Genomic DNA, 15,413 nt, shown 5'->3' with positions numbered 1-15,413 from the left:
AACTGCCTTCTGGCTTTCGCCTCTGAATCTTTGGCCATCGTTTAATGATTTTTCTGACGTTTCGCCAGCACGAGTGGCTGCCACTGCAAAATATTCTCCCTCCAATACTGACGCCCAGCTGTGTATAACATTCCCGAATGAAAGCAAACAAAGTACGTGGATTTTTGTTTCAGTTTTTCACGTGTTGTGTCTCACAGCATCCGCGTTCCAAACAAAGATTTGTTTGGCGTTTCAGACGTTCTGTTGTATGCTCCTCCAAACTACAAATGAATCGAAGAGTTGGAAAAGGGGACATGTCCACTTATTTGTCAAATTAATTTCACCGGAGCTGCCTGATCATTATACCTGCACTCATCGTTTGGCGTAACAAGGGGCCATGTCTTATCAAAAGAAGTGGCGTTGTATGGATGTTGAGTTAGAGAAGGGGCCATGTAAAGATAAACAAGCATGTGGTGCACATTTTTAATAAACGAGAACAGAGTAGACGATGTAAAGAAAGCTCTGCAAATACGTAAGTAACGAGCAGAAACCATATTATAACAGTATCTGATACCGGCCACCGAAGGATGGACAAGATAAAGATGACTGAAGCATACCACGCAATGTGTGTTGCGCCGTATTTTGACTATGGCTGTGGACATTGAATAACGCCCTCTTTTATTGTATAAGAAATATGAAAAATATAAGCTTGCAAAACACAGTCCTTTCGCTGCATACAGAATGCTAATTGTCTCGTCAACATCATCAGGTTGGAAGAACATTTGAACTGGATTAGCGACCACACCCGAAGGCTAAATTACTTTCTAATGGTGTTTCGCCGCGCGGGATTAGCCAAGCGGTCTAGGCCGCTGCAGTCATGGACTGCGCGACTGGTCCCGGCGGAGGTTCCAGTCCTCCCCCGGGCACGGGTGTGTGTTTGTCCTTAGGATAATTTAGGGTAAGTAGTGTGTAAGCTTAGCGACTGACGACCTTAGCAGTTATGCCCCATAAGATTTCACACACATTTGAACATTTTTTTAATGGTGTTTCACCCTGGGGCCAATTGCTACATACCAACTCTGCGACACCGAGTTTAAACCCGTCGTATAGCAAAACAGATTTTTTGTGTCTTCTGAAAGTTTGCTTCGTGGGATGTGACCCCTTTTCCAACTCACTGATTCACTTGTTATCAAATTTTAATCGGAAAGAATTTAACGTTCTCACATTCTTCTCTACACATGCAATCATGTTTTATACATTTGTCGGATGGAAAACTCGCATTGCTCTGAAAAGCGTTTTTCTTCCGCAAAGTTTAATGACAGTGAATTGACGAGAAATCATTTTTAATGAAACTTCCAGGCAGATTAAAACTGTGTGCCGGACCGAGACTCGAACTCGGGACCTTTGCCTTTCGCGGGCAAGTGCTCTACCAACTGAACTACCTAAGCAGGACTCACGCCCCATCCTCACAGCTTTACTTCTGCCAGTACCTAGTCTGCTACCTTGCAAACTTTACAGAAGCTCTCCTGCGAACCTTGCAAAACTAGCACTCCTGAAAGAATGGATATTGCGGAGACATGGCTTAGCCACAGCCTGGGGGATGTTTCCAGAATGAGATTTTCACTCTGCAGCGGAGTGTGCGCTGATATGAAACTTCCTGGCACACAGTTTTAATCTGCCAGGAAGTTTCATATCAGCGCACACTCCGCTACAGAGTGAAATTCTCATTCTGGAATCATTTATTAATGTCCACGAAAATTTCATTTGCAGTTATTTCCAAAACTAACTTTTATTTCCTATTTATTGCATTGTTTGTATCCTGTTGGAACAAAACAGTCTTGAAAGGTCATTTACATATAAATCAAAAGAGTAAGGGTCCTAATATGGAACCTTGTGGGACACCTATTGTCTTCGGCTCAGCAGTTCTGTTGCGTGTATATGGAAACGTCACGCTAGAGCCAGAGCTAGTAAACGTCAGGGCCCAGGTGGCCAGTGACACAGGAACCTTGGAGTGACGCGTTGCGTCCTCGGGCGGTGAGTACACAGACAGTTCGGCTGCTCACGCACCGCCGGCGCTTGGCCTGCGTGATGGCCGTGGATGACGCGTGGTGGCTGATTCATCCTGTGACACGGATCGGAGAGTTGCAGACTGCTCGTCCGGCCAGGGAGCACGCAGCCGTTCCACTTGCGTGCGTCTGGATTTTTTATTACATATCCGTGTAGTACGTAAATAAATATCAATGTTTTAGTTGGACCACTTTTCCGCTTTGTGATAGATGGCCCTGTAATAGTCACAAACGTATGGCTCAAAATTTTAGACAAACTGTTGGTAACAGGTAGGTTTTTTAAATTAAAATACAGAAGGTACGTACGTTTGAACATTTTATTTCGGTTGTTCCAATGTGATATATGTACCTTTGTAAACTTATCATTTCTGAGAACGCATGCTGTTGCAACATTAATGCAATAAATGCTCAAAATGATGTCCGTTAACCTCAATGCATTTGGCAATACGTGTAACGACATTCCTCTCAACAGAGAGTAGTTCGCCTTCTGTAATGTTCGCACATGGGGTGACAATGCGCTGACGCATGTTGTCAGGCGTTGTCGGTGGATCACGATGCCAAATATCCTTCAAATTTCCCCACAGAAAGAAGTCCGGGGACGTCAGATCTGGTGAACGTGCGGGCCATGGTATGGTGCTTCGACGACCAATCCACCTGCTTTGAAATATGCTATTCAATACCGCTTCAACCGCAAGCGAGCTATGTGCCGGACATCCAACATGTTGGAAGTACATCGCCATTCTGTCATGCAGTGAAACATCTTGTAGGAACATCGGTAGGAAATCAGCATACATTGCACCATTTAGACTGCCATCGATTAAATAAGGGGCCAATTATCCTTCCTCCCATAATGCCGCACCATACATTAACCCACCAAGGCCGCTGATGTTCCACTTGTCGTAGCCATCGTGGATATTCCGTTGCCCAATGGTTCGTATTATGCCGGTTTGCGTTACCGCTGTTGGTGAATGACGCTTCGTCGCTAAATAGGACGCGTGCAAAAAATCTGTCGTCGTCCCGCGATTTCTCTTGTGCCCAGTGGCAGAACTGTACACGACGTTCAAAGTCGTCACCATGCAGTTCCTGGTGCATAGAAATATGGTACGGGTGCAATCGATGTCGATGTAGCATTCTCAACACCGACGTTTTTGAGACTCCCGATTCTCGCGCAATTTGTCTGCTACTGATGTGCGGATTAGCCGCGACAGCAGCTAAAACACCTACTTGGGCATCATCATTTGTTACAGGTCGTGGTTGACGTTTCACATGTGGCTGAACACTTCCTGTTTCCTTAAATAACGTAACTATCCGGCGAACGGCCCGGACACTTGGATGATGTCGTCCAGGATACCGAGCAGCATACTAGCACACGCCCGTTGGGCATTTTGATCACAATAGCCATACATCAACACGATATCGACCTTTTCCGCAATTGGTAAACGGTCCATTTTAACACGGGTAATGTATCACGAAGCAAATACCGTCCGCACTGGCGGAATGTTACGTGATACCACGTACTTATACGTTTGTGACTATTACAGCGCCATCTATCACAAAGCGAAAAAAGTGGTCCAACTAAAACATTGTATTTCTTTACGTACTACACGAATATGTAATAAAAATGGGGGTTCCTGTTTGAAAAAAAAACGCAGTTGATATCCGTTTGATCTACGGCAGAGCCATCTTGTGGGCCAACCATAGCGCCATCTGGTTTCCCCCTTTCAAGCTAGACGAGTTTCGTTCTTTGTAGTTTTTTCGTTTGACTCTTATTTCGTGAGATATTTGGCCCTGTCACTATCAATGGACCACCCTATATATATATAGCTCGTCCATTGCGGGATTTGAGGATTTCGGCTATTTCTGTCTGTTATCGATATCGATTCATATCAAAATTTCTACACTAGCCCTGACATACATAAAGAAGCGAGCAGGGGATTTCACTTTATAAATGTAGAGACATTTTTATTTACTTACTAAAACATGCCCACGACTTATATTTTATGTTTTCAAGCAGTCTTGTTTGTCTATTACGCTTTTCAAGGATGATGAATAAAATGAATGTTCAAATGGCAAATATTTTTTTATGTGATGTAATGAAGGTTTAACAGATTTCCGACTTTTGCTGTATTTGTAGCGTGGAACCATGCTTCTTGCTGAATTTCATGATTCTTGATCAACGGGAAGTACCCTATAGGTTTTGATGAATGAGTTAACTAACACAAAGATATGTGAACTAAATGAACAAATCTTTTGATTGTGTTTACTTTAAAGCTTCAATTCTGTACACCGCTAATGGACCGTAGTACGTGACACTATTCTGAAGAGGTCTTAAAAGACGGACAGAGAGACAGAAGGATAAATAATTGTAAAAACATATTCTTTCATGTTATGTTACGTTGGTGCATAAGTCTGTAGCGTTTTTGTTTTGAATGTTGGTATTCCGGTTGCTATGGGTTCAGTAATTGATTGCCATTTTTTGTTTGTAGAGCACGTTTTGCTATTTTAGTTCATGTATTGACATTTTGTAATTTGAAGATAGTGGTGGAGCCGTGGGCGCTAGAAAATGGAGTGTCACGTAGAGAAATAGGAACATTTCCGACATATTCTTCTGTTTGCTTTCACTATACGGATGATGGCAGCAGAGGCAGGCACAAACATTTGCGTCGTGTATAGGGATAATGCCGTTGGACAGACCACGGTTAGAAAAAGGTTTTCTCGTTTTAAGGAGGATGGTTTCGATATTAGTGACTCTCCATGTACAGGAAAACCTACTCGGCTTGATAAATCCACAATGACGTCACTGTTCTCGAGAACTAGCAAATGTGATGAGCTGTGATCATTCCACCATTTGTAAGTAGGCTGTTTATGTTTTCTTATTGGCAACGCTATGTAGCGCTCTGTAGGAAAATCACTGGCTGTGCTGTGTGCAGTCTGTGGCTGGTTTGCATTGTTGTCTAACTTTTGAAGCTTTTGTCCCATTTGTTGCATTAATTGTAATACCAATGCACTGGTGGTCTACACGATTATTTGCCGCCCGCTCCATTTCCCTATGCACAATTACCAAATTACTACTTTGAATATCTGTTAATTCATTACACAGTGGTGCTGATAAGCTACGCTCGTCGTCACTATTATTTCTCAGTTTATTTTGGAGCCTAGTGTTACGTTTTTCACACGCCATTATTGTCACAATATTTCACACGATAACACAGAAAAGCACAATTTGAAGAGCAAAAATAAGAGAACACATTAACATAGCACTGAAAAAAATATTCAGTTAATTGCAAGCGCAGCTGCGAAATACTTGGTACAAATTTACATGCATGCCACAACTGTTTTACTGTACAACAATGAAAGACTGCAACTACAAAGGAGATTCTCTCTACAATTATGCGCTAGCAATAAACAAAAGCTACGCTAATTACACAAACTACAAGACAAAATCAGAAGATTCCAGTGAGGTATCCTCGGCTAAGGGTCGACATATGAAACGTCCCCTTTGAACAATTATACAAGACTGTGCTTAAACTGACACACAATATACTGTATTTGGCGCAACGCAATCTGACTTTCAAAAATACCTACAAAAGAGTGGCCCTGACTAACATTAACCTATACCTCTCACAAATCACTTACCTCACAAAAATCTTCGTTACTCGAACTACTGCAATACAGCGAGCACCACTACTGCCAGCTAAATAAAAGATTCAAACTACGGAAGGCACTAACTACTGATAGGCATAGTTAGCAAATGAAAGATTTTAATAGAGAAAAAACAATGTATTTACCTTAATAGTGTTGAAAACTCGTAATATACATAGCAGTTCATGACATCCAGTCTTACAAATTTCAAAACTCTGCCATCTCTCTCCCCACATCCACCACTGCTGGCGGCTCACCTCCAACTATGCAACGCTACGCGCTGTTAACATCCCGCTGCCGCTGCCCAACACTACAATGGCAGACAACAATGCAAACTAGCCACAGACTGCACACTGCACAGCCAGTGATTTTCCTACAGAGCGCTACGTAGCGTTGCCAATAAGAAAACATAAACAGCCTACTTACACATTGTGCGACATTTGCAAGTGTTGCTGAAGGTTCAAAAATCGGGTGTCTGGGGTACCGCATGCTGTAAGCCAAAATTAGAAAAAATCAGCAGATGGCCATACGTGCATCTCTGCTAGCTCGTCGGCAACTGGCTCGTGAACAACTTCGACCATTCCAACCCTGTATCGTTACTGTTGACGATAAATGGCGTCTTTATGATAACAAAATGAAAAGAAAGGAATCGTGGAGCCGAAACAAAGCAGCAGCTCTCCGTACAAACACCTGCGCGCGTCCACAAATGATAAAGCTTTGCATCTGGTGGAACAGCGATTTGGTGGACTATGAATTGCTTCCCAGAGTTGTAACCATCACTGCTGGTATTTACTGTCAAAAACTGAGACATTTTGCATGCCCAATCCAGGATCGAAGACTAGGAAGAGTTCGTGAAGAGATGCTACTCCAGCCATAACACCCGCCCGCGCTCTGCTACACTGACAAAAAACGTTATACAGGAGTTGTGTATTGGGAAGTCATTCCGCACCCACCTTACTCACCAGATCTTGTGCTCTAAAATTTTCACCTTTTCCATTCCCTTTCGAACAGCTTTCAAGGAACTTCTGAATAAAAATGCTATCGAACATGGTTCGACGAGTTCTTTGCCTCAAAACCACGTAACTTCTACGATTGTGGTTCGAAAAATTACCCCAGAGCTGACAGACTTGTAAATAGTGAGGGAGAATGTATTACTGATGACTGAAGTCTGTGTTACGTGTATCTGTTGTCTTTATCAAAGTTATGGGAAAACGCTACGAAATTATGCACCAAAGTCATATAATTACAAGTTAACATTTTCGAAATTTTTCCTTTACTTAGACTGTGGAGCGTTGTTTCTTGCCAAATTTCATGATTCTAGGCAGCGGGAAGTACGCTATAGACTTTGATGAATGCGTTTTGGAGTATCAAACTAGGTCACGTAAATGGTAGTATCTTTTGACTGAAATGAGGAGCTCAAGATTTTTATATCGCCAATGGAGCATAGACCTTCATATGTGACATAAACTTGAGCTTGATACGTCTACCCGTCCCTAAGACATAGAGTTCTTAACAGTCAGTCAGCCAAACAGACAGATGGACAAACGGACAAAAATCGAGACTGAAAATTCGTGAAAAGATGTCGCTGTGGTGGTTCTTTTTACGTGTACGTGTGTTGTTGTTATTTGTTTGTTATGTAAAGTTGAAGTTAGTTTTATTCTGTCTGTCTCACAACAGGAAAATGACTTGCGCCATGGACTCAGTTTTTGTACTTATCGCAGTTAGTTTGCCCGACAAACTATTCTTGCGTTAAAAGACACCACGAACTTCCATTTTTCAAGACATTAAACTTCAGATTTAATTTCGTTAATTGTTGTTTTAGGTATTGTGAGAAGGCAATGCTGAGGAGATGTTTGCAATATCTGTTAAGGACAATATCCGTTAAGCGGATTTACTAAAATCACGTGATTAGATTAACAGACTACTATTTAAAAATAAGAATCGTTAATCAAAAGAAATTCCTACATTTACATTTATTTTTAATTATTTGTCAAATTTAGCAAATATTAAAATATTTATTACGATTCTAGGCCTTTATCATTTAGAATAACGGCGTAGACCTCTGCAGCTGTGTTCCCCTATAAAATTTGCACAAATCGTTAATATATATCTCTTTTTTAGTATAGGAGCTGTTACAGTAAAACATTAGCGACACTTTTAAGTAATATTTAATTATATTTAGTCTAAATATAATACCACAACGGAGGGGTATCTGTTGAGAGGCCAGACAAACGTGTGGTTCCTGGAGAGGGGCAGCAGCATTTTCAGTAGTTGCAGGGGCAACAGTCTGGATGACTGACTGATCTGGCCTTGTAACACTAACCAAAACGGCCTTGCTGTGCTGGTACTGCGAACGGCTGAAAGCAAGGGGACACTACAGCCGTAATTTTTCTCGAGAGCATGCAGCCTTATTGTATGATTAAATGATGATGGCGTCCTCTTGGGTAAAATAGTCCGGAAGTAAAATAGTCCCCCATTCGGATCTCCGGGCGGGGACTATTCAAGAGGACGTCGTTATCAGGAGAAAGAAAACTGGCGTTCTACGGATCGGAGCGTAGAATGTCAGGTCCCTTAATCGGGCAGGTGGGTTAGAAAATTTAAATAGGGAAATGGATAGGTTAAAGTTAGATATAGTGGGTATTAGTGAAGTTCGGTGGCAGGAGGAACAAGAATTTTGGTCAGGTGGATACAGGGTTGTAAATACAAAATCCAGTAGGGGTAATGCAGGAGTAGATTTAATAATGAATAAAAAATAGGAGTGCGGGTAAGCTGCTGCAAACAGCATAGTGAACGCATTATTGTGGCTGAGATAGACACTAAGCCCATGCCTACTAAAGTAGTACAAGTTTATATGCCAACTAGCTCTGTAGATGATGAAGAAATTGATGAAATGTATGATGAAATAAAAGAAATTATTCAGGTAGTGAAGGGAGACGAAAATTTAATAGTCATGGGTGACTGGAATCCGACAGTAGGAAAAGGAAGAGAAGGAAACGTAGTAGGTGAATATGGATTGGGACTAAGAAATGAAAGAGGAAGCCGCCTGATAGAATTTTGCACAGAGCATAACTTGATCATAGTTAACACTTGGTTCAAGAATCATGAAAGAAGGTTGTATACATGGAAGAACCCTGGAGGTACTAGAAGGTTTCAGATAGATTATATAATGGTAAGACAGAGATTTAGGAACCAGATTTTAAATTGTAAGACATTTCCAGGGCAGATGTGGACCCTGACCACAATCTATTGGTTATGAACTGTAGATTAAAACTGAAGAAACTGCAAAAACGTGGGAATTTAAGGAGTTGGGACCTGGATAAACTGAAAGAACCAGAGGTTGTACAGAGTTTCAGGGAGAGCATAAGGGAACAATTGACAGGAATGGGGGAAAGAAATACAGTAAAAGAAAAATGGGTAGGTTTGAGGAATGAAATAGTGAAGGCATAAGAGGATCAAGTAGGTAAAAAGGGCTAGTAGAAATCCTTGGGTAACAGAAGATATACTGAATTTAATTGATGAAAGGAGAAAATAGAAAAATGCAGTAAGTGATGCAGGCAAAAAGGAATACAAACGTCTCAAAAATGAGATGGACAGGAAGTGCAAAACGGCTAAGCAGACGTGGCTAGAGGACAAATGTAAGGATGTAGAGGCTTGTCTCACGAGGAGTAAGACAGATACTGCCTGCAGGAAAATTAAAGAGACCTTTGGAGAAAAGAGAACCACTTGTATGAATATCAAGAGCTCAGATGGAAACCCAGTTCTAAGCAAAGAAGGGAAAGCAGATAGGTGGAGGTAGTACATAGATTATAGAGGGTCTATAAAGGGGCGATGTTCTTGAGGAAAATATTATGGAAATGGAAGAGGAGGTAGATGAAGATGAAATAGGAGATATGATACTGCGTGAAGAGTTTGAAAGAGCACTGAAAGACCCAAGTCGAAACAAGGCCCCGGGAGTAGACAACATTACATTAGAACTACTGACAGCCTTGGGAGAGCCAGTCATGACAAAACTCTACCATCTGGTGAGCAAGATGTATGAGACAGGCGAAATACCCTCAGACTTCAAGAAGAATATAATAATTTCAATCCCAAAGAAAGCAGGTGTTGACAGATGTGACAATTACCGAACTATCAGTTTAATAAGTCGCAGCTGCAATATACTAACGCGAATTCTTTATAGACGAATGGAAAAACTGGTAGAAGCCGACCTCGGGGAAGATCAGTTTGGATTCCGTAGAAATGTTGGAACACTTGAGGCAATACTGACCCTACGACTTATCTTAGAAGAAAGATTAAGGAAATGCAAACCTACGTTTTTAGCATCTGTAGCCTTAGTGAAAGCTTTTAACAATGTTGACTGGAATACTGAAGGTGGTAGGGGTAAAATACAGGGAGCGAAAGGCTACTTACGATTTGTATAGAAACCAGATGGCAGTTATAAGAGTCGAGGGGTATGAAAGGGAAGCAGCGGTTGGGAAAGGAGTGTGACAGGGTCGTAACCTGTCCCCGATGCTATTCAATTAGTATATTGAGCAAGCAGTAAAGGAAACGAAAGAAAAGTTCGGAGTAGGTATAAAAATCCATGGACAAGAAATAAAAACTTTGAGGTTCGCTGATGACATTGTAATTCTGTCAGAGACAGCATAGGACTTGGAAGAGCAGTTAAACGGAATGAACAGTGTGTTGAAAGGAGGATATAAGACGAACATCAACAAAAGCAAAACGAGGATAATGGAATGTAGTCGAATTAAGTCGGGTGGTGCTGAGGGTATTAGATTAGGAAATGAGACACTTAAAGTAGTAAAGGAGTTTTGCTATTTGGGGAGCGAAATATCTGATGATGGTCGAAGTAGATAGGATATAAAATGTAGACTGGCAATGGCAAGGAAAGCGTTTCTGAAGAAGCGAAATTTGTTAAGATCGAGTATTGATTTAAGCGTCAGGAAGTCGTTTCTGGAAGTATTTGGATGGAGTGTAGCCATGTATGGAAGTGAAACATGGACGATAGATAGTTTGGACAAGAAGAGAACAGAAGCTTTCGAAATGTGGTGCTACAGAAAAAATGGTTCAAATGGCTCTGAGCACTATGGGACTCAACTGCTGTGGTTAAGTCCCCTAGAACTTAGAACTACTTAAACCTAACTAACCTAAGGACATCACACACATCCATGCCCGAGGCAGGATTCGAACCTGCGACCGTAGCGGTCGTGCGGTTCCAGACTGTAGCGCCTTTAACCGCTCGGCAACTCCGGCCGGCGGTGCTACAGAACAATGCTAAAGATTAGATGGGTAGATCACATAACTAATGAGTAGGTATTGAACAGAATTGGGGAGGAGTATGTGGCACAACTTGACTAGAAGAAGGGATCGGTTGGTAGGACATATTCTGAGGCATCAAGGGATCACCAATTTAGTACTGGAGGGCAGCATGGAGGGTAAAAGTCATGGCGGGAGGCCAAGAGATGAATACACAAAGCAGATTCAGAAGGATGTAGGCTGCAGTAGTTACTGGGAGATGAAGAAGCTTGCACAGGATAGAGTAGCATGGAGAGCTGCATCAAACCAGTCTCAGGACTGAAGACCACAACAACAACAAATATTGCATGAAACTTATACATTTTCGTGCCTCGTCACAAAATGGCTTCTTACACTACGAAGAAACAAACTGGAAGAGTGTGCGATCCTTTATCAAAAGAAACAATGGTTAATTACATTTGCAGATCATATTAATTAGTATGGTCTTATTACGGTATATTGATAATTTTTACTTATGGACCGTCTGACAGCAGCTGAATAAAACACAATTTTAGTACCATACGCGTTTCGCCTTTATTTTGTGCAAGGCATCATCAGTGGCAGGTTGCGTGGACAATTTCTAACATATTACGCTCCTGTTGCATTTTTGGTGTTGTTCTTCTTCTTATGAATGCCAATTTGCGGTTTTTACCCACATTCCACAGCACTATGAACTGAACGCTTGTTTCAATTTTTGTGATTTTTCTGCGATAATATTTATTTCATTACGACGGCAGTTCTGTTAAATTTTCGAAATTCTTCAATATTATTTTTTTCACGTTTTGTGGCGGTAGCGTTCTCGCTTCCCACGCCCGGGTTCCCGGGTTCGATTCCCGGCGGGGTCAGGGATTTTCTCTGCCTCGTGATGGCTGGGTGTTGTGTGCTGTCCTTAGGTTAGTTAGGTTTAAGTAGTTCTAAGTTCTAGGGGACTGATGACCATAGATGTTAAGTCCCATAGTGCTCAGAGCCATTTTTTGAACGTTTTGTGGCGTACCGCCGCACCAAGAAACGCATGTCTTTTCAATAATAGTTATTCTGGCCACGCAAGCAGCAGCCGGTCCTTGGCCTCAGTCATACCAGCCTTCCACACTGTCCTGTCAGCTGCATCTTCAGCTCCCAGACCCAGTACCAGCATGTCTCCCCCTGTATTATCCTTCCATCTGATTCTCGACCATCCTAGAGGTCTCGTTCCTTCGGCTTCTCCATCCAGCACTGCCTTTAATACCGTGTTCTCATCTCTCCTTCTCACATCTCCGTACCACTTGAGTCTTTTATTTTTCACACTCGCTACGATGTCAGGTAGTGGTGTGTATAACCGTCTGAGTTCTTTATTTTTTACTATTCTAAACTGTTCATTTTCTTTCACTGGTCCGTACTATATTTTTCTCATTACTTCATTTTCAAAAGTGATGAGTGTCTTTTTTTGTGTCTGGGTGCATATCTATATGGCTCGCTTGCTTCGCACACTATTTGCTTCATGATGGTCCGATACACCCTTATTTTTGCCTGCTTGCATAGTAACTTAGACCATATGATGTGTATAGCTCCTAGGTGCCTTCCTCCGGCTTGAATTATCTTTACGATCTCTTGTTCAATATGGTTTTGTTGTTTGATGTTGACACCGAGATACGTGAATGTGTCTGTCTTCTGTATTGCTAGGTTCCTGATTGTGAAATGGTTTGATTCTAACAGAGCTCTTCTGCCTGTTACCATGAACTTTGTTTTATTTTCATTTATGTCTAGACCTACTATCTCAGCTTCTTCCATCAGTACAGTCAGCATTTTCACCACGTCTTCCATGCTCTTTCCTATCTCCACAATATTGTCGCAGAAAAAGCGCAATAGCGCAGTCGCCGTTGTGTAGTGGTTATGATCTGGATTGTTTGTTGGACGGTCGTGAGTTCAGAACCACCCAGAACTGTAAAATTTTAATTTCTATATTCGGTTCGAGTAGATTCTAGAAGTATCCACAAATCATTGTACTGGAATGTTCTGTAGCTGTATATATACCGTATGTGTTCTGGTCGGAGGCAGTTCGCTCCACGCTTTTGTATGTGCAAGTGCTGAATAAACCTTCGTTAAGTGAAGTTAGTGTTGGTCAATCGTCTACTTACACCTTCCTCTACGTGACAATATCATCCGCGAAAGCCAGAATATTTATCTTTTTTAATATGGTGACTCCTGCACGTTCTTGGGTTACTCTCCTCAGGGTGTTATTGAGTGCCTAATTGAACAGGGTTGGTAGTATATCGTCTCCCTGTCTCACTCCTGTTTTTATCTCAAATGTTTCTGAGAACTCCCCCTGTACTTTCACCCTGCACTTTGATTCCATCACGCACGTTTTTGTTAGCTTTATTAGCTTGTCCAGTATCCCATACTCTGCCATTATCCTCCACACTCCTCTATCACTATGCAATCATATGCATTTTTGAAGTCTATAAACACACTGAAGGCGTTCTGATTGTGCTCCCAGTTATTATCTAGTATTTGTCTTAGTATGAATATTTGGTTGGTTGTTGACCTACCCTTTCTGAACCCCGCTTATGCTATGTTGAATATTTCTTCATCGCATGGGTGAAGCCTGGTCAGTATAACTCTTGAAGTTATTTTATAACACGTGCATAGCTGAGATATCCTGCATAGTTCTCTGTCAACATTTTGTCTCCGTTCCTGTGCATGGGACATACAGCAGCAGTTTTCCATACCTCCAACATTACTTCTTTTCTCTTTTGTCAATTCGGCTAACGATTCACATGCCTTGCGTCCCCCTTCGTTTATGAGCTCTGCTGCCACCATATGCCTGGGGCCTTCCCATTTTTCAGTCATTCTATTGCCTTGGTTCTTCTACTAATGGTTATACGTTCTGGTTGTTTTCTGCATTGTTTTCGTTGACATAGGTGTCTACCGGGTTCTTCAGCAGTTTTCTGAAGTATCTGCTCCAGTTCTCTAGATTCCCTTCATTTGTAGTGATCAGTTATCCTTTCCCATCCTTCATTATGAGCTTAGCTCTGTACTCCTTTCTATAGCGCCTCATTTTCCGGTAAAACTGTTTATTATTGGTCTGGCTATAGTCTTCCTCTGCCTTCTCTATCGGTTTATTGGTGAATAATCTTTTCTTTCGGCTGATTGTTCTTTTCATTTCTCTCGTGGTTGTCTCGTATTTCATTTCGTTTTCATATTTGTTACTGCTCATCATTACCTGTCTGGCTGCTTTCCTGGCCTGAACTGCTTTTCTATATTTTTAATTTTAATAACCAACAGCCTCAGTTGCACCGCTTACCTAGAATTTACCTAGGTTTCAATCGGGATAACCCAACCTTCTTCAGAATAACAGTAACTACCGTTTGTCCATCGTGGACATCGTCAAGCTAAAACTACGAATCCATAAACTATCGTCAGACTGTAAAATCTTATGTGAAACTGCGGCAGCCACGAGTGCTGTACGATGTCCACTATGGACAAACGGTAGTTACTGTTATTCTGAAGAAGGCTGGGTTATCCCGACTGAAACCTAGGTAAATTCTAGGTAGACGGTGCAACTGAGGCTGTTGATTATTAAAATTAAAATTAATATTTATACAGTTGGTGACAGGGGCACGAAATGTTGAAGGCTTTTCTATTTGTATCATTGAACCGTGAATTACGCTTGATATTGCGATTATTGTTATGTCCTAATATTTCCTGCCCTGCCTCCTTTATAACTGATGTTATCTTTCTCTGCTTTGTAGTGAAATCTTCACTTTTTTCCCTACTGCTTTCGTTCTCTAATTCTGTGAGCCTTATGGCGTATCATATCCGTGACTCTCTCTCCGCTATTTCATGATACTGCAAAACGAGTTGCTCTTCTTTGAACTTTTTTGATGCCTTCCGTCAATCCTATCTGGTAAGGATCCCGTACCGCACAGCAATACGCTAGCAGAGGAGGGACAAGCGTAGCGTAAGCAGTCTCTTTATTGGACTTGTTCCATCTTCCAAGTGTTTTACCAGTAAAGCGCAGCCTTGGTACACACTCCCTCAACATTTTCTATCTGACCCGATTTAAGTTGTGTATGCAATGGACATGCACTTGTCGTTGGCGCGTTACAGTTATGCGCTTGCTCCAGTTAGCTTTGAATATGTGTTGCACAGAAAATAGTGGACAAAACTCGATGTCAATGGAATTATCATGGGTACGTTTACTGATGAAGGGTAGGCCTTTAAGCGCCTCTTATACTGGTATGGGTGGAAGACCCGTGCAATAACGCTACGCCGAGACGGCAACCACATCGCAGCACTTTTGCATGTCCTTGACGATTGTTGCATTACTGTTTGTTGTAAGTTGTACGTTTTGGTTATTGTATATTACAGGCTTCCTCACTGCGGCGAAGTTACCATGAGGTGGCAAAAGTCATGCGATATCAATACGATAGCAATATGCACATGGTGGTAGTA

This window comes from Schistocerca piceifrons, chromosome 1 (assembly GCF_021461385.2).
Source record: "Schistocerca piceifrons isolate TAMUIC-IGC-003096 chromosome 1, iqSchPice1.1, whole genome shotgun sequence".
Lineage (NCBI taxonomy): Eukaryota > Metazoa > Arthropoda > Insecta > Orthoptera > Acrididae > Schistocerca > Schistocerca piceifrons.
This window is presented reverse-complemented; position numbering follows the sequence as displayed.